General features: G+C 41.4%; 1 protein-coding gene across 5 annotated transcripts in view; it reads right to left on the bottom strand.

The window, feature by feature from the left end:
* The window catches only part of scn1laa (sodium channel, voltage-gated, type I-like, alpha), a 222,323-nt gene extending 200,094 nt beyond the window's left edge, over positions 1-22,229 (bottom strand). For 2 of the 5 annotated variants that reach the window (XM_073047433.1, XM_073047437.1), the window contains exon 1: positions 19,798-19,927. The gene's annotated coding sequence lies outside the window, so the exon portion shown is untranslated. Of the gene's footprint in view, positions 1-19,797; positions 19,928-19,984; positions 20,623-22,000 lie in introns of those variants that run through there. The other 3 variants (XM_073047435.1, XM_073047434.1, XM_073047436.1) reach the window with 3 other exon arrangements.
* Positions 22,230-22,609: the final 380 nt, after the last annotated feature.

Here is a 22,609-nt window from a genome sequence, read left to right as displayed (position 1 = left end):
TAAATCCTCCAGCCCGTTGGCTGGCACATGTTTTCAGTGCCTTGCCCGGTACACCATTGAGACTTGATGCTTTGTGAGGGTTTATCCTCTTGACATCAGCCTTTGAGACAGATATCACTGGGTTACCAGATGCCGCAGGGATAGTTTAATTCTCCTTTTCAAAATGTGCATAAAAATATCCAGCTTAGCAGGGATTGAAAGATCACAGTCATTTAAGGTGTTCAGTTTTGTCTTGTAGGAAATAACGGCCTGCAAACCCTGCCTTAGTTGATGTGCATCTAATTCCATCCCTAACTTTCTTCAGAATTGCTTTTCCATTCTTCCATAAGTCAATCAGGATACAGCCAGTAAGACAGTCAGAATCCTCCAGATTTTTCAAGCAGGATCTCATTTACTAAATCAAAATAGGATTAAGTAGTGATTACAACAGCTTTATGCAAGCCAACACACTTGGTACATTCATAAGACAGAAAAGTTCATAAAAACCATCAGATGCCTAATTGGAGTCTTTCAAATAAACAGTTCCTATCGGAAAAGTACATCTACTTCATTCTCAAATGATCCACAAAATGATCCAATTAACAAAATAGTGAAATGTATGTGTATTTTGTTTCACTTCCAATCCCAACACCAATGCTGTATCATTTTCTGTGTCACAGGGCATCTCTGATACTCAATAAGCAATTGTGCATTCTATAACCTGTATTAAATTATATGGCATTGCAATTCATCTGCAAAATTTAATTGCAGTGAATGGTTTGGTAAAGCTTTCTTTTTCTGTCCTATCCATGTCAATAAGCTAACAAAGGCAATGAGAGTTATATACCTCAATCGAATTCTGCTGGATCTGTCATGAACCCTTTGGATCAGCTGGAGGCCCTTGAGGGCTCAAGACCTCGACATTCTACATCTGACTATTGTTAATTTATCTAATTTGGCTTGTTTTAGCTGTTAATTGCTCCTGGGAGTTTTATCGTATTTATTGGTAACTGCGGTTCCTCATGCAACCTTGTCCTATTTAAGTTATGCACTCTGAGCACTCATTGCTCAGTCTCGAACTAGCCTTTCCATAGTGACATTCATTCTCAGTGACCTGCATGTCTTGGTTGATTGTTCTGTGAATAACCTCTCGTCGGTGTTTAATGCTTGAGTTTCCAGTTACTCCTTGCCTGGGTTCGCTAGCCCGAGTTCACCGTGGCAACAAGACTGAGCCTTCCCAGCAGGATTTAATCAATCATGAACGGCATCAACCTACCAGAGAGAGGCAGTTGAACAGCATGAACTTTTACCCCAGAAGAAACCAGCATCATTGGATCAATTATGTACAGCACTGGCCTGTCAAAGAGACACTGTTGGGATACATGAACTCATGCTCCAGGAGATACTAACCTCGCTGCTGACGTTTTCGAGTCTGGTAAGCGAGATCTACATTGCTCTGAGATTGGTTCTAGTTCTGAGCACTTGCCTGTGTCTCCTACCACAGATTCCCTTCACTCCTGTGAAGGATCATTAAACCTACCAGTCCTGGGTGGCACAGTGTTAACTCGAGTTTTGCTGGGGTGCTTTTGATACAATGCTCCTAGTATTTGATTTACAGTCTTCCTAGTACCCTTTAGTTCATCTCACTCCTTTCGGGCAGGGCCCTCTTTTGGTGATGGTATTATGGGCGAGGAATTCACCCACCTGCTTCAATGGAGACCTCTTTGGTAGAACAATGAGGAGGGGGTTCAAATACCCCACTGATGGTCAGGAGGTAGTCAACAGGCTTCTCCATTTATGCCAGTGCATCCGGTCTGTGGCGGGCTACGCTATAGAATTCCATACTTCAGCTGCAGAGAGCGGTTGGAACATTGAGGCGCTGGCCGCCATAATTCATCAGGGTCTTAACAATCTAAAGGACGTTTTAGTGGCCAGGGGCCAAGTTGAAGGGATGGAGAGTCATACAGACCTGGCAATTGGATTGATAACCAACTGTCCAAAAGGAGGCAAGAAAGATGTGGTGAATTTTCCCAAAGAACTTTCCTTCACGGTTGTTTCACGTCTTCTTCAACCCCAAACCTCCACCAACTCCTCCCCCTGAGGAGTGAACGCAAACGGGCAGAACCAGACTCTCTCCATTTGAGCGGGAGAGACAAAGTAGAGAGAAGTGCTGTGTTTACTGAGGTAAGGCTAGTTCCCGACATCTCAGGAGTTCCTTGTCCCAAGTTGTCCGGAGACTCCTGGGATGGTCCAGTGAACATAAGAAGGATGATGGCTCCTCGTCTCTCTCCTGGTTCTACAAATTCAGGAGAGGTGGTACCTACCCTAATGTATTGGAGGGAATATCAGCATGCCCTTGGAGCATTTGTTGACTCCAGTACTATGAGGAATTTTCTTGATCTTGGGCTGGCCAGAAGACAAAGTGCCCTTTGCCTATCTAGACCAGTCACTCTTCACCACAGCTCTGGATGGAAGACCATTCCAGGTTCCAGGGCAAATCTGCTTTTTTACCTCTCCTCTCAAATTTACTTTCAGCCAGCATGTGGAATCTGTTCAATTTTATCTTATCCATTCTGAGATTCCATTCATTCTTGGTCATCCTTGGCTGGCTTTCCACAACCCGCTGATCAATTAGCCCACTGGCACCAGCCAGGGTTGGTCGACTTCATGCCTGACCAGTTGCTTACCTTCCGCGTTGACTTCAGAACACTTCCAACTTGCTTCCTAGATCTCCTGGATCTTGAGTTGCCTACAAGGTCTCCCAAGTTGCTTGCAAGATCTCCTGAGTTGCATGCCTGTGTTTCTGAAATGCCAGCCCAAGTTCAGAGGTGTCAGACCCAGTTTCCAAGACACCCACTGTGAATTGGTCATAAGTCCTGAGTTTTCTTCTGACTCCTCAGAAATGGACTTTAAATCAACCACGTTGTCTAGAGTGGCTCCACAATATTTATACTTGCTTGAGGTATTCAGCAAAAGAAAGTCATAAAACTTCCTCCACTTCCCCATATTATTAATGGACAACCAGTGCATACAGTTCGGCAACTGTTGAACTCCTGAATAGTATGTGGAAAGATGCAATATTTGGCGGACTGGGAAGGTTATGGTCTGGAGGAGAGATGCTGGGTTGCTTCTCAGGATATTTTGGACCCTGAATTGATAACAGACTTTCACAACCACCATTCTGATCACCCTGGGCCATCAGGAGCCAGCTATAGGAGGGGGTTCCTGTCATGAGCCCTTTGGATCAGCAGAAGACCCTTGAGGGCCCAGATCTTGACACTATACTTTATTGAATATCATTAATGTTCCTAATTGTGGTTTGTTTTACCTGTGAATTACTTGAAGTTTTCTCTGCTGTTTATTGGTAACTGCAGACTTCTTGTGCCTTCTTGTACTGTTTTGTTGCTCAGTCTTGAACTAGCCTTTCCATAGTGACATTCATTTCAAGTGACTTGTGTATCTTTGTTGATGCTTCTGTGAATAACCTCTTGTCAGTGTTCTATACTTAAATCTCCAGTTAGTCCGCGCTTGGGTTCACTAGTCTGAGTCCATCTTTACAAGATCTGATTGATTTTCCATTTACTTGTAAGTGACAAAAATCTCTATCCACCACTTGTCAAAATCAAAAATACATCAGTAAGTTCCCAAATCGTCTATGATGCATCTGCATTCCCGCTCTACATTCCTGGAGGCAAAGAAAAGTTTGTATTTATTGGCCTCAAACAAGAACAAGAATTTGTTTTTTGGAAGATTTCAAATTGGTAAGGGAAGAAAATAGAGGCCATGTACCTTCAGGAAGTGTTTAAGATTTTGTCCATTGTTTCAATATGTAGTGTAAGTTTGCATGTTTAACTAAAAGGTACATAGATTGAGTTATAAAACTAAAAAATAGAAATATATACATTTTTACATTCACTTGCAGCTGAACTGATTATGAGTCAGGTTGTAAAGAAAAGCCCAACAACTGCAGAACATTAAATTTAACCTCAGTGTCAGGGCATGTTCTGAAATCAATAATTAGTGACAGAATTAGCAGTTACTTGGGCCAGTAAGGATTGATCAGACAAAGCCAGCGTGGACTTGTTTGGTGTAACTTATGTCCCAAATGATAGGAAACAGATGGTTTTAGTAGAAGGAAATGTCCAGTGGAGTTCACCAAAGGTTAGTATTAGGACCACCGTTTCTTTATCAATGACTTGATGGGATTGATATACAGAGCAGAATTTCCAAACAGGTGGATGACAGCAAACTAGCATGCATATTGCTGAGGTAGACCCTGGGCCCAAGAGCAAGTAAAGACCCAGTGTTTGCTCAATTAAGTCATCGGGCTAAATTGGAAAGGTTGGGTCCGGGCTAAATCAAGGCAGTGGTGCCTGAGCCTGCGACTGTACTGAAGCAGCAGGGCCTGGGTCCAACAACAAGGAACAATCCAAGGTTTGATTTAAGCAGTGTGCCAAATTGAAGAGGTCAGGGTGTTGGAGCTGGAGGCAATGGACGGGCCGGTTCAGCTCGCTGCTCAGTGAGGTTTACTCATCTCTGCACTGAACTGAGTTAGTGGCCTGCTCCTAAATCGGCTTCAGTGATGCCTGGCTTCGTGTCTGTGGCCTCGCTTTCATGAACTTCAATTCTAAGCGCTATTTGCTTGTTTTTATTGTTTGCACAATTTGATTTTTTTTTCTCTTTGCACATTGGGTGTTTGATGGACTTTACTTTTCAGTGTTTACTATTTTTTATATTATATTACATTATTATATTTATATATTAAATATTTATATATTAAATATTTATATTATATAATATATAAATTATATTATAATATTATATATTTATATATCATATATTATATTTATATTATATCTTCTTTACTATTTGTTTCTTTCTTTTGTGGCTGCCTGTAAGGAGATGTATCTCAAGGTTGTATAAAGTATACATACTTGGATAATAAATGCATGTTGAACTTTGAACTTTAATGGACTTCAAGGAGATGCAGACAAGCTGTTGTGAAGGGCAGGTAAATGCTGTTGAAATTTAATGCTGGAAAATGTGTAGTGTTATCTTTTGGGTGGAAGAAAGAGAAAGGGCAACATAAATTGAGGGCACAATTCTAAAAGTGGAGTAAGAGCGGGATGATTGGTGATATATACAGTAAATGCTCAGTTCATTGAAATGGCAGTGTTGAACGAAAGACCTACAAAAAAGTAGTGGTTATGGCCCAGTCCATCACTGGTAAAACCCTCCCAACCACTGAACACATCTACATGAAATGCTGTTGCAAGAAAGCAGCATCCATCATCAGGGACGCCCGCCACCCAGGTCATGCTCTCTTCTCACCGTTGTAATCAGAAAGGAGGTACAGAAGCCTCATGACTCTTATCACCAGGATCAAAAACAATTTCTACCCCTCAAACATCAGGCTCTTGAACCAAAGGGGATAACTTCATTTGCCCCATCATTAAAATGTTCTCACAACCAATGGACTCACTTTCAAGGACTCTTTGTCTTATGTTTTTCATATTTTTTGCTTATTTTATTATTATTATTATTACTTCTTTCTTTTTGTATTTGCACAGTTTGCTGTCTTTTGTACACTGGTTGAACACCCAAGTGTGGTCTTTCACTGGCTCTATAATGGATTTATTGAGTATTCCAGCAAGAAAATGAATCTCAGGGTTGTACATGGTGACATATATGTACTTTGATAATAAATTAACTTTGAGCTTTGAACTTTAAGAAAAGATATGGGATCCAAGTCTTTATGAATAGAAGCAAAGTGTACAAGAATAAAGAGTAATAATGAAACTTATAAAACACTGAATTGGTTACAACAGCAGTTCTGGGTCCCACACATTAAGAAAGGCATTGTCTTAGTAAAGACGTAAAAAGAAATTTAAGAAATGATTCGATGATTATGTGAACAGACTTCAGAAGCTGGTGCTGTTCTCCTTGGAAAAGCGAGTATTTTAAATCATTAAGGTACAGGGTAAACAGAAACGGTTCCCTTTCACAGAAGTGTTAAGAACCAGCAGATATGATTGAAAGTAATTGATCAAAGAACCACAAGGTGCTTCTATAACAATTTTTTGACCAGTCAGGGTTGTTAGCCCTTAGCTGAACTCCTGTACATGGGGCTCAGTCTTGGAATGTAATGCCAGGTAGTGATGCAGGGAATTTCAAACCCAGGCAAGAATTTGGAGAGTAGAACTCCTAGGTAGAGCCAGTCGAGCTGGAGAAGTCGTTGGAACCAGAAAAGTTCTGATAGAAGGTCCTTACACCAAATAGTTATCCAGAGAGGAAATATGTAATTTTTAGGGAATTTCCTGATTACAGGAATAGAGTATTCCCTGAAAGGTGGATCAGTATTCCAATGCCCTCTGATGTCAGAGTGAAGTGCAATTTAGGCAGGGAAGTGTAGGATATGATGGCTGTGGTCCTTGCTGAGACCAACAACACAGATTGGGTACACTATAAATAAGAACTACATGAAGTACAGTACCTCAAAGATGACAGTCTCTGGATTAATATAACATGTCATATGGGCATTCATCCAGAATCCAAAGTAAATGCTTCCCAATTGGGAATCATCTCCCTGCATCTAACTTGCACCCCAAATTCTTTCTCCCACATGGTGAACTGGGCAAAGTCATCTTCTGGTGATACCAAAAAAAAATTGGTGTTTTGGTGAAATTAACTTTTTTTCATTGAAGTTTATTTTTCATTCTGCTCATTAAGGAGAATGTTTCCTGGCTAGAATCTTGGAAAGGCTGAAAAACATTGCATGTTTGGATACGTTCATGGATGGCAGGGGTATGGAAGGCTATGCTCGGGTTGCAGGTCAATGGGACTGGCAAGTTTAAATGGTTTGGCATGCACTAGATGGGCCAAAGGGCTTGGTTCTATGCTGTACTTTTAAGACTCTATGATCTTAAAGAAAATACATTCTGCTTTTGTTGGTAGTGAATGATTAGCTGACATATCCACTTCTGGGAGTGTCTTTTGAGCTGTACAGTTATTCTCCATGTCCATATATCAGTCCCCTAAATGTCCCTCTTTTTCTCAACCATTCTATACAACAGTCCCAAGCCTGGCTGCATAAGGAGGGCTGGGCATGGGGTGGGCAATCCCATTCCATAAAAACCCAGTGCACAGAAACGCCAACAGAAGCTCCAAAGACCTCACCCAGAAGAAGAAGGATACACCAAGAAGATGGACTACACCTGGCGTCAACTTGAAAGACTGGCCCAGGACAGAGGACTCGTCGAGCTGCTCCAGTACAGGTAAGGCTTAAGTAAGTAAGTCCTTACCATACAACGAACCAGCTCTCCAACTGAGTGTTCAATCTTCACTGGATATTTCAGCACACAAGTAACAATGATGACTAATCTGACAGATGAGAAATTTAGGGCAGGAATGGTTAGTCATTCGGAAGATTGTTACCACAGCACATGTTGTGGTGCTTGTGAGTAGATAAACTCATGGAATTAGTTGATGCAGTACTATGATAAAAATGTAGTCGGTGAGTATCTGCACCTGGTCCAGTAATCTGCAAAAAACATTTGAGCCTCATATTGTTCAAGATGGTTAAAAATATAGGTGTCAGATACTTTGACTCTAGTCATCTTAACATCAATGTATTCAGTATAAAATATTAACCAAGTATTTGCCTTTGACAAAAATATTTAATAGTTACTGTACGTACCTAACTTACTTACCGCCCATGATGCCTACAGGCGTTTAGGACAGCAATGAAGGTCCCCATCTGTCTGTTCTTGGCCACTCAGATCCAGAAGGATTCTTCACTGCTGTTTCCATAGCAATTTTGTTTGACCAATCAGGGTTGTTAGCCCTGAGCTGAACCCCCCAACGTGGAAGACCGGTAGACCAGTCTGAGCACTATCCTTTGACCTGTTTGGCATGGGTGACCCTCCCAAGAGACATAGCATAAAGCCCTGACTCCAGACAACATAGATCTCCAGGTGACTGAGGCACGCAAGCCTCCAATTCATGACAAGTTAGACCAGAAATCTGGAAGTTGCTCTTCGTGATAACCTACCTTTCTCAAGATATCCTGTTGCAGAAATCACAGATTCAATCATCACTGAATCAGTAAACTGACACAAACGTCAATGTTCTTTTTACTCGTCATTTTTGCTGAAAAGCCTTTGTGCAAGCTAAACATTAATGGAGAGTTTTCAAAAGGCACACTGAGTCATAATTACTCAACAACCTCTCTGGACATATATAAAAAAATAATTGTATGTGTCATCTTATTCCCAAAGAAAAAATATTAAATATAATGGCTTTTAAAGTAAAAGGTTTGATATTTCAGTTTCTACCTTTCATGCAAATAAATATGGCACTTTTATTGGAATGGCCAGGGTTTTGCTTTAGCAATGAATGCTGACCCTTTTCTGCCAATTGCAAAATACCAGCCAGTAAGATAAATATACTACATTTCACTTTGATTGCAAAGCAAAAGGCTTTCTATCAAATGCCAAGCAGGCAGCAAATCGTTGATTTTGTGGGATATTGCTGGAGGGGATTAGTTCAGTGGTGATAATGAAAAGCAAGGAAAGTGCAGTCATAGACAATCAAGAGCAATGTTTGCAATCAAAAGGAAACATCTGGACCTGCACAATAAGTTGTGGACAAGCCTTTTTATTTTAGAATTTATAACTTGATGGTATCATGAGACATATGCATAACTTCTGAAACCATTTTGTAAATGAGAAGGAAAGCATTGCTGCTTAATTGGGCTAAATGCCAAAATGCTTGTCCATCCAATTGCAATGGGCAGCACAGTAGCGTAGTGGTTAGCATTACACTTTACAGTAGCAGTGATCAGGGTTCAATTCCCGCCACAGTCTGCAAGGAGTTTGTACGTTCTCCCCATGACCGCGCGGCTTTCCTCCGGGTGTTCTGGTTTCTGAGACATACCGGCCAAAAGGTTCATTGATAAAGGTAAATTGTCCCATGATGAGGCTAGGGTTAAATCGAGGGTTGCTGGTTGGTGCAGCTCAAAGGGCTGGAAGGGCCTATACTGTCTCAATCAATCATTCAAATAAATAAATAAGTTGACTATGGATGACACTGTGGAACAAAATTACAACCTGACTTTCCAAAGTTCAAAGAGAATTTATTTTCAAAGTACTTTTATGTCACTATATACAACCCCGAGATTCACTTTTTGCAGGCATAGTCAATGACGCAAATAACCATAACAGAATAAATGAAAGAAAGCACCAACAGGGCAGCCAACCAGTGTGTAAAACTCACCAAATTATACAAATGCAAACAGAAGTTTAATCAAAGGAATAATAATGATAAATAAATAAGCAGTAAGTATCGAGAACATGAGCTGAAGAGACCTTGAAAGTGATTCCATGAGCTATGAGAACAGTTCACTGCTGGGGCAAGAGAAGTTGAGTGAAGTTATCCATTTTGGTTCAAGACCCTGATGGTTGAGGGGTAATAATTGTTCCTGAACCTGGTGCTGTGAGTCCTGAGGTTTCTGTACTTTCTTTTTGATGGGAGCAGCAAGAGTGCATGACCTGGGTGGTAGGGAGGTCCCAGATGATGGATGGTACTTCCCTGTGCCAACGCTCTGTGTAAATTTGCTCAATGGTGGAGAGAGCTTTACCTGTGATGGACAGGGCCAATTCCACTACTTCTTGAAGGATTTTCCAGTCAAGAGCATTAGTGTTTTCATTGTAGGCTGTATTACAGCCAGTCAATATGCTCTCCACAACACATCTGTAGAAGTTTGTCAAAGTTTTAGATGTCATGCTGAATCTTTGCAAATTTCTAAGTAAGTAGAAGTGCTGCTGTGCTTTCTTTGTAATTGCACTTACATGTAGGACCCAGGACAGGTCCTCTGAAATGATAACACCAAGGAAATTAAAGTTGCTGACCCTCTCCACCTCTGATCCTCCGATGAGGACTGGCTCATGGACATCTAGTTTCCTTCTGAACTTCATTATCAGTTCCTTGGTGTTCCTGATGGCGAGTAAGAGGTTCTTGTTGTGGCTCCACACAGACAGATTTTCAATCTCCCTCCCTGTGTTGTTACCGCCTTTGATTTGGCCTAGGACAGTACTGTCATCAGCAAATTTAAATATGGCATTGGAGCTGTGCTTAGCCACACGGTTGTAAGTGTAAAGTGAGTAGAGCAGGGGGCTAAGCACACAGACTGTTGCACCTGTGCTGATGGAGATCACAGAGATGTTGCTGCAGTGGGGTGGTTCCCTGAGCAGACCGTCCAGTTCATCTGGCAAAATGCCTCATCGCCAGACCTCACCAACAGGCACCAAGACCTTGCCTGGCTGGCGGTGAGAGGGGCCCGCCCAGTCCAATCCCTCCTGCACGCCTGGAACGTTGTCTCCACACCCCTCTGCCCATGGGAGGACTGCAGTGAGGAGGAGTCGGTGACCCAACTCTTTGCACACTGTGGGTTCACCAAGAAGGTGTGGAGGAGAATGGAAGGGACAGTGTCGAGGTTCATCCCCAGCAGCTGCGTAACAGAGGACTCTCTGATCTATGGGCTGTTCCCGGGGACGCAAACCGAGACCAACATCCGGTGCTGCTGGCAGATCATCAACTCCGTAAAGACGCTCTTTGGTCAGCCCGAAACTTGATGATCTACCAGCACATGGAGATGTCCGTGGGGGAATGCTGCCGACTGGCACATTCTCGGCTGCAGGAGTACGTGCTGAGAGATGCACTCAAACTTGGTGCAGCCACCACAAGGGCCCAGTGGGGAAGGTCTACAGTCTAGGGTCTTCTCCCGCAGGAGTTGAGGGGTAGGGAGGTGGGGTGTATACCCCTGAACAAGTGTATGTAAATATGGAATAACAGAGTGCCACGTAGGTAGCAAAAGTGTGGGAATATAAACACTGTAACAGAAACATTTGTAAAGGGCTGAAAATCATTGAAAGGTTTATTGTACATAATTTTATATTTGAACAAAGTATATTTTGATTTTTAAAAAACTGGGGTCTGCAAGTGAGGAAATCAAGTATCCAATTGCACAAGCCAGTATTGAAGCCAAGGTCTTGGAGCTTATTGATTAGTTTTGAGGGGATGATGGTATTGAATGCCGAGCTGTAGTCGATAAAGAGCATCCTGGTGAATGCAGCTTTGCTGTCCAGATGTTCCAGGGTTGAGTGAAGAGCTGATGAAATGGCATCTGCTGTTGACCTGTTGTGCCAGCAGGCAAACTGGAGCAGATCCAAGTCACTTCTCAGGCAGGAGTTGATATGTTTCATCACCAAACTCTCAAAACACTTCAGCACTGTGTATGCAAGTGCTACTAGAAAATAGGTCTGCCTGTACAAACAGCTCCTGTTGTATCTCTGAACTAATTTCAATTGTAGAAATTAACCCCCCGACTTATAAAGCAAGCAATGCCAAAGTCAATCCAGCATTGATAACTTGGAGGATTGGAAGGAAGATCATAAAGATGTTGTAAGACTTAAAAAGCTCCAATGACAGCACGAGCATAATGCATGACAGTGAGGAGGAGGAAGACGCATTGACCACAAGGCTCTCCTGAGGATTACGTAGTGCTCACGGTTGATAATGTACAACCTGAGTGCTCTTTCAGATTAATTGAGGGACACAGACCTCTTGGGCTGGCTTTCAACTAAAACTAATAAGCAACTGTATGGTATTAATAAGTCACTTACATTCTTGCACACTGCATTAGCCTCCAGATGGCTATGGGTCAAGAGGTAGTCTGATGCTGCTGAGACTCAAGCCAGGGCATGGCCAACCCTGACTGGGTCGCCTGGGAAACAGCGTCTGATGTTAAAAGCCCCGGAACCCCGACAACCACAGGGTACATTGCTGATGATGTGTTCCAGTGCAACCTAGGATGTTTCTCAGCATCGAAGGTGTTCTGAACAGCGGTGGGGAGTTCACTACTTAGATATTTACTGTTATCGAGTGAGTTGTATGTCTACAGTACAGTCAACTACTGAACATTTGGCAGCAGTGATGACGTCCTGCTGGAACTGAGGTTCATATCCAAGACGGAGTTGGAATTAAAGTGCGGCACGGTAGTGTAGCGGTTAGTACAATTCCAACTGCTGCCTGTAAGGGGTTTGTACATTCTCCCCATGACTGGTTTTCTCCCACAGTCCAAAAATGTACCAGTTAATTGGCCATTGTAAATTGTCATGTGATTAGGTTTGGATTCAATTGGGGGATGGCTGGGCAGTGTGGCTCAAAGGGCCGGGAGGGCCTAGTCCATGTTGTATCCCAATAACTAAGCAAACCTGAAAATGGGAGCAGGTAAACACAAGAGAAATTCATAAATCACTTGAACACTCAAAGTGAACCTTACACAGGCGATCATGCTATGTCCACAGTACGGGAGTTAAAACAGCAAAGAAGCTGTCCAGCATCTGCAAGATTTCTCTTGTTTCTGACACTAACACATGTTCGTTAGGCTTATGGGCCAGTTCTTTGTATTCAGTGTAGCTTGCTAGTTAACCATGATCACAATGCACAACATCCGCAGATTCTAAGCAGTGGTACTGCTTAACCCCATTACCTCCATCCACCTATGGCAAGCACGTCAAACTCATGTAATATGCTGAAATAGACTGCACTTAGCTATGCACTAAATTAGCAAAATATAAGCCAGTTTCTACAAAGATCCTACTTCAGCAACATGGAACACTGTACACAGCTAGTGGCTACTTGAATTAAACAGCTGATCAATTTTAGTACGGATCACTGGGGCTGCCTCTCTTTCAGAACTCTCCCTCAAAATATGTGTAAAGGCATGAGCAGTGTGTGCTATCCAATCTCTGGCTGGATTTTGCACTTCTGAAACAGCATGGTGGATGATGAACTTAACATCAACAATGTATTTTTATTTCCACTTCCTTAGAACAAGAAATCAACAAACAACTTCACAAAACTGGACCGTAAGGCCATAAGTTAGAGGGGCAGAATTAGGCCATTTGGCCCTTCAAGTCTGCTCCACCATTTCATCATGGCTGATCCATTTTCCATCTTAACCCCAATCTCCTGCCTTCTTCCCGTATCCCTTCGTGTCCTGACTAATTAAGAATCTATCAATGTCTGCCTTAAATACATATAAAGACTTAGCCTCCACAGCCACCTGTGGCAACAAATTTCACAGATTCACCACACATTGGCGAAAGAAATTCCTCTTCACCTCTGCTCTAAAAGGACACCCCTGTATTCTGAAGCTGTGTCCTCTAGTCTTAGACACACCCACCATAGGAAACATCCTCTCCACATCCACTCATATTGAGTCCTTTCAACATTCAATAGGTTTCAATGAGGTCACCCTTCGTTCTTCTGAATTCCAGTGAGTAAAGGCCCAGAGCCATCAAACGTTCCTCATATGATAAGCCTTTCATCCCAGAATCATTTTTGTGAACCTCCTTTGGAATCCCTCCATTGTCAGCACATTGTTTCTTAGACGGGGCCCAAAACTGCTCACAATATTCCAAGTGAGGCCTCACCAGTGCTTTATAAAACTTCAACATTACATCCTTGTTTTTATATTCTAGGTCTCTTGAAAGGATCATACTTTGCCTCCCCATGAGTCCTGGCAGAAGTCCTTTTTTTCTGGCAGTAGTACAGTGCAAAACATAAGATTACTACAGTACTGTGCAAAAGTCTTAGGCAGCCTATCTATATATTGTGTATGCATCCGAGACTTTTGCACAGTACTGTACATAAATGATCTGGATGATGGGGTGGTAAATTGGATTAGTAAGTATGCCGATGATACTAAGGTAGGAGGTGTTGTGGATAATGAGGTGGGTTTTCAAAGCTTGCAGGGAGATTTATGCCGGTTAGAAGAATGGGCTGAACGTTGGCAGATGGAGTTTAATGCTGAGAAGTGTGAGGTTCTACATCTTGGCAGGAATAATCCAAATAGAACATACAGGGTAAATGGTAGGGCATTGAGGAATGCAGTGGAACAGAGAGATCTAGGAATAACAGTGCATAGTTCCCTGAAGGTGGAGTCTCATGTAGATAGGGTGGTGAAGAAGGCTTTTGGAACGCTGGCCTTTATAAATCAGAGCATTGAGTACAGAAGTTGGGATATAATGTTAAAATTGTACAAGGCATTGGTAAGGCCAAATTTGGAATATTGTGTACAGTTCTGGTCACCGAATTATAGGAAAGATATCAATAAATTAGAGAGAGTGCAGAGACGATTTACTAGGATGTTACCTGGGTTTCAGCACTTAAGTTACAGAGAAAGGTTGAACAAGTTAGGTCTCTATTTATTGGAGCGTAAAAGGTTGAGGGGGGATTTGATCGAGGTATTTAAAATTTTGAGAGGGACAGATAGAGTTGACGTGAATAGGCTGTTTCCATTGAGAGTAGGGGAGATTCAAACGAGAGGACATGATTTGAGAGTTAGGGGGCAAAAGTTTAAGGGAAACACTAGGGGGTATTTCTTTACTCAGAGAGTGACAGCTGTGTGGAATGAGCTTCCTGTAGAAATAGTAGAGGCCAGTTCAGTTGTGTCATTTAAGGTAAAATTGGATAGGTATATGGACAGGAAAGGAGTGGAGGTTTATGGGCTGAGTGCGGGTAGGTGGGACTAGGTGAGATTAAGAGTTCGGCACGGACTAGGAGGGCCGGAATGGCCTGTTTCCGTGCTGTGATTGTTATATGGTTATTTGTGGTTACATGTGATAATCAATATCATTAGGTGTAGGACATCCAATCTTCATCAATGAATTTAAGAATAAGACTCACTTCCACCTTCTCCAACAAACTAGGGGTGGGCGACAATACAGATGATGGATAACTAACATTATGCTAATGTATTAAGCTAGCACATGTGGTATCCATATTCTTGAAAACATTACTATTTAATTAGAGTAATCTATTTATGCTGAATCATGTGTCTCTTGGCAGCTCGAGTCTATTAACATTATACAGTTGATATTACTTCTTGAGTATACACGAACAACAATTAGTGACTGTGTAATCATTTGCACACATTCAAAGCATGTTTAAAAAAACAGAATGAAAAATAATGAACAGTGAAGAGATTATATCCAACACCATCAAAAATACTTTTGTAAGATCTTATTTTCTTAAACCACATAAATTTTGCATTCTTATACGTAAAGCTCCATTACTCATTACCTTGGAGTTTATCAACCTAGAAAAATATTTTAAATATTTGCTTTTTCACCAGACTCATGAAAATTATTTACTAAAATGTGACTGCGATTTAATAATTCTTTGAAAGAATTGCACCTCTACTTTCTTAGAGGTTTATGAAGATTCAGTATGTCACATAAAACTCCAACGAACTTCTGTAGATGCAGTGGAGAGTGTCCTGTCTGGCTGTGTTACAGCCTGGGATAGAAACACCAATGCCCAGGAATGGAAAAGTCTACAGAAAGTAGTGGGTACAGCCCAGTCCATCACAGGCAAGCCCTCCCTGCCACTGAGCACACTTACATGGAGCATTAACACAAGAAAGCAGCATCCATCATCAAGGACCCCCTACCATCCAGACCATGCGCTCTTCTCTCAACCACCATCACGCAAGAGGTATAGGAGCCTTAGGTCCCACACCACTATGTTTAGAATTAGTTATTACCCTACAGCCATCCGGCACTTGAACTGACATGGATAGCTCCGCTCACCACAACTCCAAACTGATTCCTTAACCTATAGACTCACTTTCAAGGATGCTACAACTCATGTTCCTGATATTAATTTCTTCATTTATTCATAAATTCAATCATATTTCTTTATTTTCTTGTAAATGCCTGCAAGAAAATGAATCTCAAGGTAATATATATCACTTTCACTTTCAAAGACTCTTCATCTCTTGTTCTCAATATTTATTGCTGATTTTTTAATGATTATTTATTTGGTTTTGTATTTGGATAGTTTGTTGTCCTGTTATATTGGTTAAACGCCCAAGTTGATGTGGCCTTTTCACTGATTATATTATAAATATTATTCTATAGATTTTCTGAGTATGCCTGCAATAGATTGAATCTCAGAGGTATATATGGTGAAATACTGTATATGTACTTTGATCATAAATTTACTTTGACTTTGATTTTGAGAATTATTAAATTGAAGCCTTTGGAAGAATGAATAAATCTCGGAATATTACTAGAAGCTTAACCAACAGAAGAAAACTTAAACTGATTATTAGTTTGTGATTTACATTTGAAGCAAGGGAAATAATGCCGCCTCTATTTTAGTTAATACTCTTCGGTCATTTTGAATACACAGCCACAAAAAAATTTCTCCAAGCATTCATCATTTTGATGGCTGTTTATTCTATGTTGCATAATTGAATTACTTCCCACTGATTATGAACAAATACCAAAAACTTGCAATTGTAGAGCAAAAAAAACAGCAAATCCTGGATATCTGAAGAAAATCAGAATCTTCTGGAGATATTCAAAAGATCAGGCAACATCTTTCCCCTCCCCATCTTTTCTTCCCCCTTCCTTCTTAGTCCTGAAGATGAGTCTCGGCCTGAAACATCAACAGTTTATTCATGTTCATTGATGCTGCCTGACCTGCTAAGCTCCTCCAGCATTTTGTGTGTGTTGATCAGAGGAGGGAATTATGTTAGTGACATTTAATCAGAACCTGATGAAAGGCCATCACTCTGAATCTTTATTTCTACTTTCCTCTCTCCACAAATGTTGCCTAACCTGTGAAATATCTCTGATAATTTTTGCTTTTATTCCGAAAGCTGCTGTATCCGTGACCCGGATCAAATGCATTGATAAACAAAATATGTCTTTTAAAGAAAGACCCTCAAAGCTTCTAAATTATGCAGTAATTTATACATTATCCATTAATTCACAGAATACAACATACTGGACTCATTGGTAAATATATTTCAATATTTTAATTGCATACAAAAACACCTTGAAGTACAATACTGTGCAAAAGTCTTAGGCACATTTCTATAGCTAGGGTAACTAAGACTTTTGTATAGTACTTAGCAATTTTATGTATTGCACTGTACTGCTGCCACACAAAAAAAAACAAATCCCATGACATATGTGAGTGATGGTAAACCTGATTCTGATATGGGTCTCTGTTGTGGGCTGAGAGTGGGAAGGGGGCAAGGAGAGGGAAATCATGGTTGGGAAAAGGGAAAAGGAGGGGAGACGGGAGGGAGTGGGAAGCACCAGAGAGACATTCAGTAGCGATCAATAACATAATTGTTTGTATTCAAATTACCTGGCACCTCAGGGCTGGGTATATCTACACCTGTCCCACACCACTCCTGCGGCAGTCCACCTAACATTATTTGCTCCCAGCAGGTTTACAAACTCACTCTACACTCCATGTTGACAAATACAGTACTGTGCAAAAGTTTTAGGCACCAAAGCTATTTTGCAAAAAAACTGAATACAACCCATAAAAGTTTTCCTCTCAAATCTTCAAACTGATAGAACAACTTTAATTTACATTAAAAAGAAAATACACAAGCTCTCCCACTGTGAACCATAATTAGCAACAAAAATGTTCATTAATCCCTTTTTTAATTTTGAAATGAAGTTATTCTAGTTAAATGTGATATTGAAGGGTTTAATTTTATATCATAGTATCAGATCATTTTGTTGAATATAATTTTAAATATTTGTATAATGCAAATAATTTGCTTGTCATAGTCAAATCTGATTTGCCAACTTGTTGATACTTTTACTTGACAACTTTGAGAAATGTAAACTTTATTCAGCAATGTGTCACTTTCATGCCAGTTTGTTCAAATCATGTTTACTGAGATCTCTACTAAGTAGCCTTCATTCTCATTTGCCAGATGCTGCCTTCTTCAGCCCATCCTATTCCTATAGAGATTATTGAAACCAATGACTGAATTATCTCTCACATTCTTCGGAGTACACCAGTGCTTTTGCAATGAGACACTGTGAAGACCCTCCCTAAACACCTGCAAACAGGGTCAATCTGTGGTATTTCACCACACTCATTATTTCCATAAGACCATATAAGGGATAGGAGCAGAATTAGACCTTCTTGCCCATCGGGGATCTACGCCGTCGTTCCATCACAGCTGATCTATTATCCCTCTTAACCGCATTTTCCTGCCTGCTCCCTTTGACCCCCTGACTAACCAAGAACGTATCAACCTCCGCTTTAAATATACCCAGTGACTTGGCCTCCACAGTCATCTGTAGCAATGAATTCCACAGATTCGCCACCCTCTGGCTGAAGAAATTCCTTTTCATCTCTGTTCTAAAGGGACTTCCCTCTACTCTGAGGCTGTGTCCTCTGGTCCTCAACTCCCCCATTCTGTGGATGTGGCTAGTTTTGTTACTGGATCCAAAACCAACTCTTAATTCAGCATTAAACACAGCAGAAAACTAATCTGGCTTGAAATCCCCCAAGCTTTCATTCGTTTAGACTACTTCACTCGCCTATGATGGCGCAGAAGAGGTTTGCCAGGATGCTGCCTGGTTTAGAGGGCATGTGCTATGATGAGAGGCTGGACAAACCTGGGTTGTGGAGGCTGAGGGAAGATCTGATAGAGGTTTTTAAGATTATGAGAGGCATAGAGTGGGCAGAGAGTGTCTGTTCCCAGGGTAGAAATATCTAGTACCAGAGGGCATGAACTGAAGGTGAGAAGGGGTAGTCGGTTCAAAGGGGATGTGAGCAGTAAGTTTTTTACTCAGAGAGTGGTGGATGAGAATGTGCTACCGAGTATGGTGGTAGAGGAAAATACATTAGAGGCTTTTATTAGACATTTAGATAGGCGTATGAATGTGAGGAGGATGGAGGGATATGGATATTATGTAGGTAGGAGGGATTCATTTTTGGGTGTTTTTAATTTACCTTTTAGCTGATACAGGACAACATTGTGGGCCGAAAGGCCTCTTCCTGTGCAGTACTGTTCTATGTTCAATGTTCCAAACACCCTTCCTTTATGTAAACACTATTCCAAATGTGAATAGATCTGCAAAGACTGATTTATTGTTAAAAATATATGGATAAATAACAACTAACCTACACTAAAGGAATGATTATTTAACTTCATCAATTGATTTCAGATCTAGTGTTATCTAACACTATACAAATCATTTCCCTGTAGTTTTTGGTTTCTTTTCTTACCCCCAAGAATACCCTGAAGTTTACCAAATATTCCCATTTGTGGACTGCTGAACCAAGCAACAGTCTGGTAATTTCCCCACCCACCTCACTCAAAATGAGATACAAATGAAATATTTGTCTTTGAATCCCGCCCATGCGTGCCGCCGGGAGCTGGTTATACTAGAATTTTCTCTCTGTATTCCACAGTGGATGACGATAGCCTATACGAGGTGATTTGCTTCAACGTTAAATAATGTGTTTAATATGCTCGCTTAACAGATCGCCATAAAAATCGAAGACAATTACACACCCTTGATTCCCCCCCCCCCGCCCCCCAACCGTTTTAGGCGCAATTTGTCCTAAGAATTTGCCGAAATGAGAAAGGTATGGGTGGTGATTTCAACTTTATACATTTACATCACCATTTGTTTGGGAAGGTGTGGGGGGGTGGAGGGGAGCTCATCTTGTTTGTTTTTAAACTAGTCCTTCGGTTCTGAAGATTACCGGTGTTTTTTTTTTAAACACTGCCTGAGAACGATACACCTATTACATCCGACAAGCCCATTTCAAAACCGCGATCATTCACAACATACAAACATCAATATGTTCAGAACCACCAGGGTTTAATTTGCATCACGTAGACAGCTCCACATAACAATTTTCTCGCGGTGCCCAGATGCCTCATCATACCGACAATGGTAAACACCCAATGATACTTACAGGCGTTATGAATTGTTGGTGTTAATCTGCCTAAATCATAAACAGACTTTGAACAATCCAAATCTTCACTCACGGATCTCGCATAACAAAGGGAAGGTTAGCATTTCGCCGAGTAAAATGCGCGAACACCGCATTAATGCAAGCAGAACCGAGATGGCGAAGAGCAGCGGTAAATTCCGATCATTACCTACAGACAGTCTGGGGGGGAAACATCTTCCATGTTTGACACAACTGAATGTGGCAGTGTCGCGGAGAGAGAAAACAGGGCGCTGTTTCCCAACCTCGAAAACCTCAAATCAAACGCGTGGCATCCCTGACAGGTTTTTTTTCGCAAAAATTCTGACAACGCTATCATCCAAATAATAGACAAGATGTACAGCTGTGACACCTCGTTCAGATTACCCGTTTGGATTCAGCAGCTTCAGCAGCAGAATGACTGAAAAGTTGCTACCCTCGTGAAGAAGATGTTTACAGACGGTCGATAGGAAGCGTCCGTCTCCTAAAGGGGCAGACGGGCAAGACGTTGGTTGGGATTCAGAGCGATATATTGATCAGCCTGCGGCACCATCAGGACCTCTGGTCGGCGACAGGGAGCGGATCAGTGGCTCTTTATGAATATGCAACTCCGATTACGAAAAACATAAATAGCTGTGTTTTTTTCTTACAGTTTGCGAAGGCGTCAGTCAGTCAGCTGTGGTTATTGAGGAAGGGGAGGGGGGAGCAGGCTGCAGCTTTCGCCATGTTTGATGGTTTCCCCATTTCAATCGCACAGTCGGTGCGTCTGTCTCCCTGCAATATCGCCGCCCAGCTCAATCCAGCATCGCCTCTCCAGCCTCCCCACCCCACCTCCCCACACGCACGCACCCTGCCTCATCACACAAGCAAGCGATAGTCCCCAGTAACCATACTGTATACGTAGGGGAAAGAAAACAATTGCATAATCCTACTAATAAACTCATTGACATGCATGGTTGCCAATATTGATCCTCGGATTGTTAATTTTATGATATAATTACATAAACAAGCGTCATACCATGTAATCTTCATTTCTATATGGCCGTTAAATCTGCGCACATTTCATACATTAAAACTGGCTCCAATTCTATTTTATCTATTCTGTGATTTAATGTCCCAGATGGTTATTTGATGCATTGTTACATTAATAGCTAATCGTTTGACTATCTCGTTTAGAATTGATTAGAACTGATAATATTCTGTTTCGCCCAGGCATTCTGAAAAGTTATTCAAGTTTGTACAAACAAAATAACAATGTTGAAGTCCAAGCCCATTTCTAATTCCTTTTCTTTCGTGACAGTTGGACGCCTCTGATTCCCAGCGCTTGAGCACCCCCAAGTTTCGTCCCGCCAGCGATGCCAGATGCGCCTTCAACCCTGAAGTATTCAATTCTGAAATTCCCTGCTTGAACTTCTCCAGCTTTCGAACCTCCCCCAAGAAGCCTCCTCAATGACCAAGTTCTTTGGTAATCTCTAATCTGTCTTTATGCAGTTTAGTAACAAATTTCGTTGGATTATGTACTTGTGAAAAACGTCAAAACATTTTGCTACGCTTAAGGCGCCTTACTAATACAAGTTGTTATAACGTGTTGCGTTAAAATGAAGTTTATGCATTGCATCAGAATATTGATATTTAACCACCAAACTAATAAAAACGATTTTAATTCGTGTTTGTATTTTCATATGTTTAATTTAAAATATGGTACCTTGCAGCCGAAATGTTTTGCCGAATTAATTGTCTTCTGAAAGGAATATAGAGAAATATATCAATATAGTATGCTTACTTTTAATAGGAGCAACCCAATTGCTCCTGCGATCATTTGTTAATGTTTTTCTCTCTACCTAACACGTATGAATACATCCTCGAGTTTCTGCAATAGATCTACGAATTGAATGTCTACCAGTGTTTCTACATCGACTGTCCACAAGGGAAGCAGCCACATTCTGAACTCACACCCGAAGCATTCTCGAAAAGTCTCATTCAATGGGGGAAACAACACCCCACTCCGTACAGCAAATAATGTACAGTTCTTTAGTTTTCGTTATATACCACGTGTTGGCGATGGACGATGAGCATTTTCTTCCTATTCTCAATTGTCAATCGTTATATCAACACGTACCTGCCTGGATTTCACCCTCCGAATGAAAACCAGTCCTTGCAGCCCAAACAACCCCTTCAATGGACTCACCATCTTTCCCAATGTGCTTCTTCACAGAATTTACTTTCGCAGATTAGCTACTGATACACAATATATTTTTTTAAAAAATGATCCGTGCCTATTCAATTTATAAGTCTGCCGTCTCGAGTACAATGTGTTGTCAACTCATGTAGACGGAGAGCGAATTTCATCCCCGTGTCGTTTCCGGTCATTCATTCCCGGGTAACAATGACGCGGAATCCTCTGAACTTTACACACATCTCGCTGAACGACCGTGAAGGAAACCTGCGTGATCTCCATGTCAACACGTCTGGTCCTATTTCCAAAAAAAAACCCCTTATAGGTCGAAGAGAGCGAGGGAGGGAGAGCGGGAGGATGTTTAATGTTAATTTACGTCCCAGTGACATAGAAGCCGTAAAGCCGGAGGCATTTGGAGCTGGGCTTTCTGATCTCCGTGCGGGTTGTTATGGTGATCCTGGTGATGCTGAAATCAGAACGCTATCTATCTGAATTGAAATACGTTATTGATTTCTTCGACATTACTAAACTTTCATGAACCACTAAAACATACAAACGTCCGTTGCGATCGGCTTTTAACCCCACCCCGCGAGGCATTGCTTCTGAAAGCAGGTAAGCCTA

The sequence above is a fragment of the Hemitrygon akajei genome, chromosome 5, assembly GCF_048418815.1.
Source record: "Hemitrygon akajei chromosome 5, sHemAka1.3, whole genome shotgun sequence".
Classification (NCBI taxonomy): domain Eukaryota; kingdom Metazoa; phylum Chordata; class Chondrichthyes; order Myliobatiformes; family Dasyatidae; genus Hemitrygon; species Hemitrygon akajei.
The sequence above is the reverse complement of the archived record's forward strand: the minus strand, read 5'-3'. Positions and strand labels throughout refer to the sequence as shown.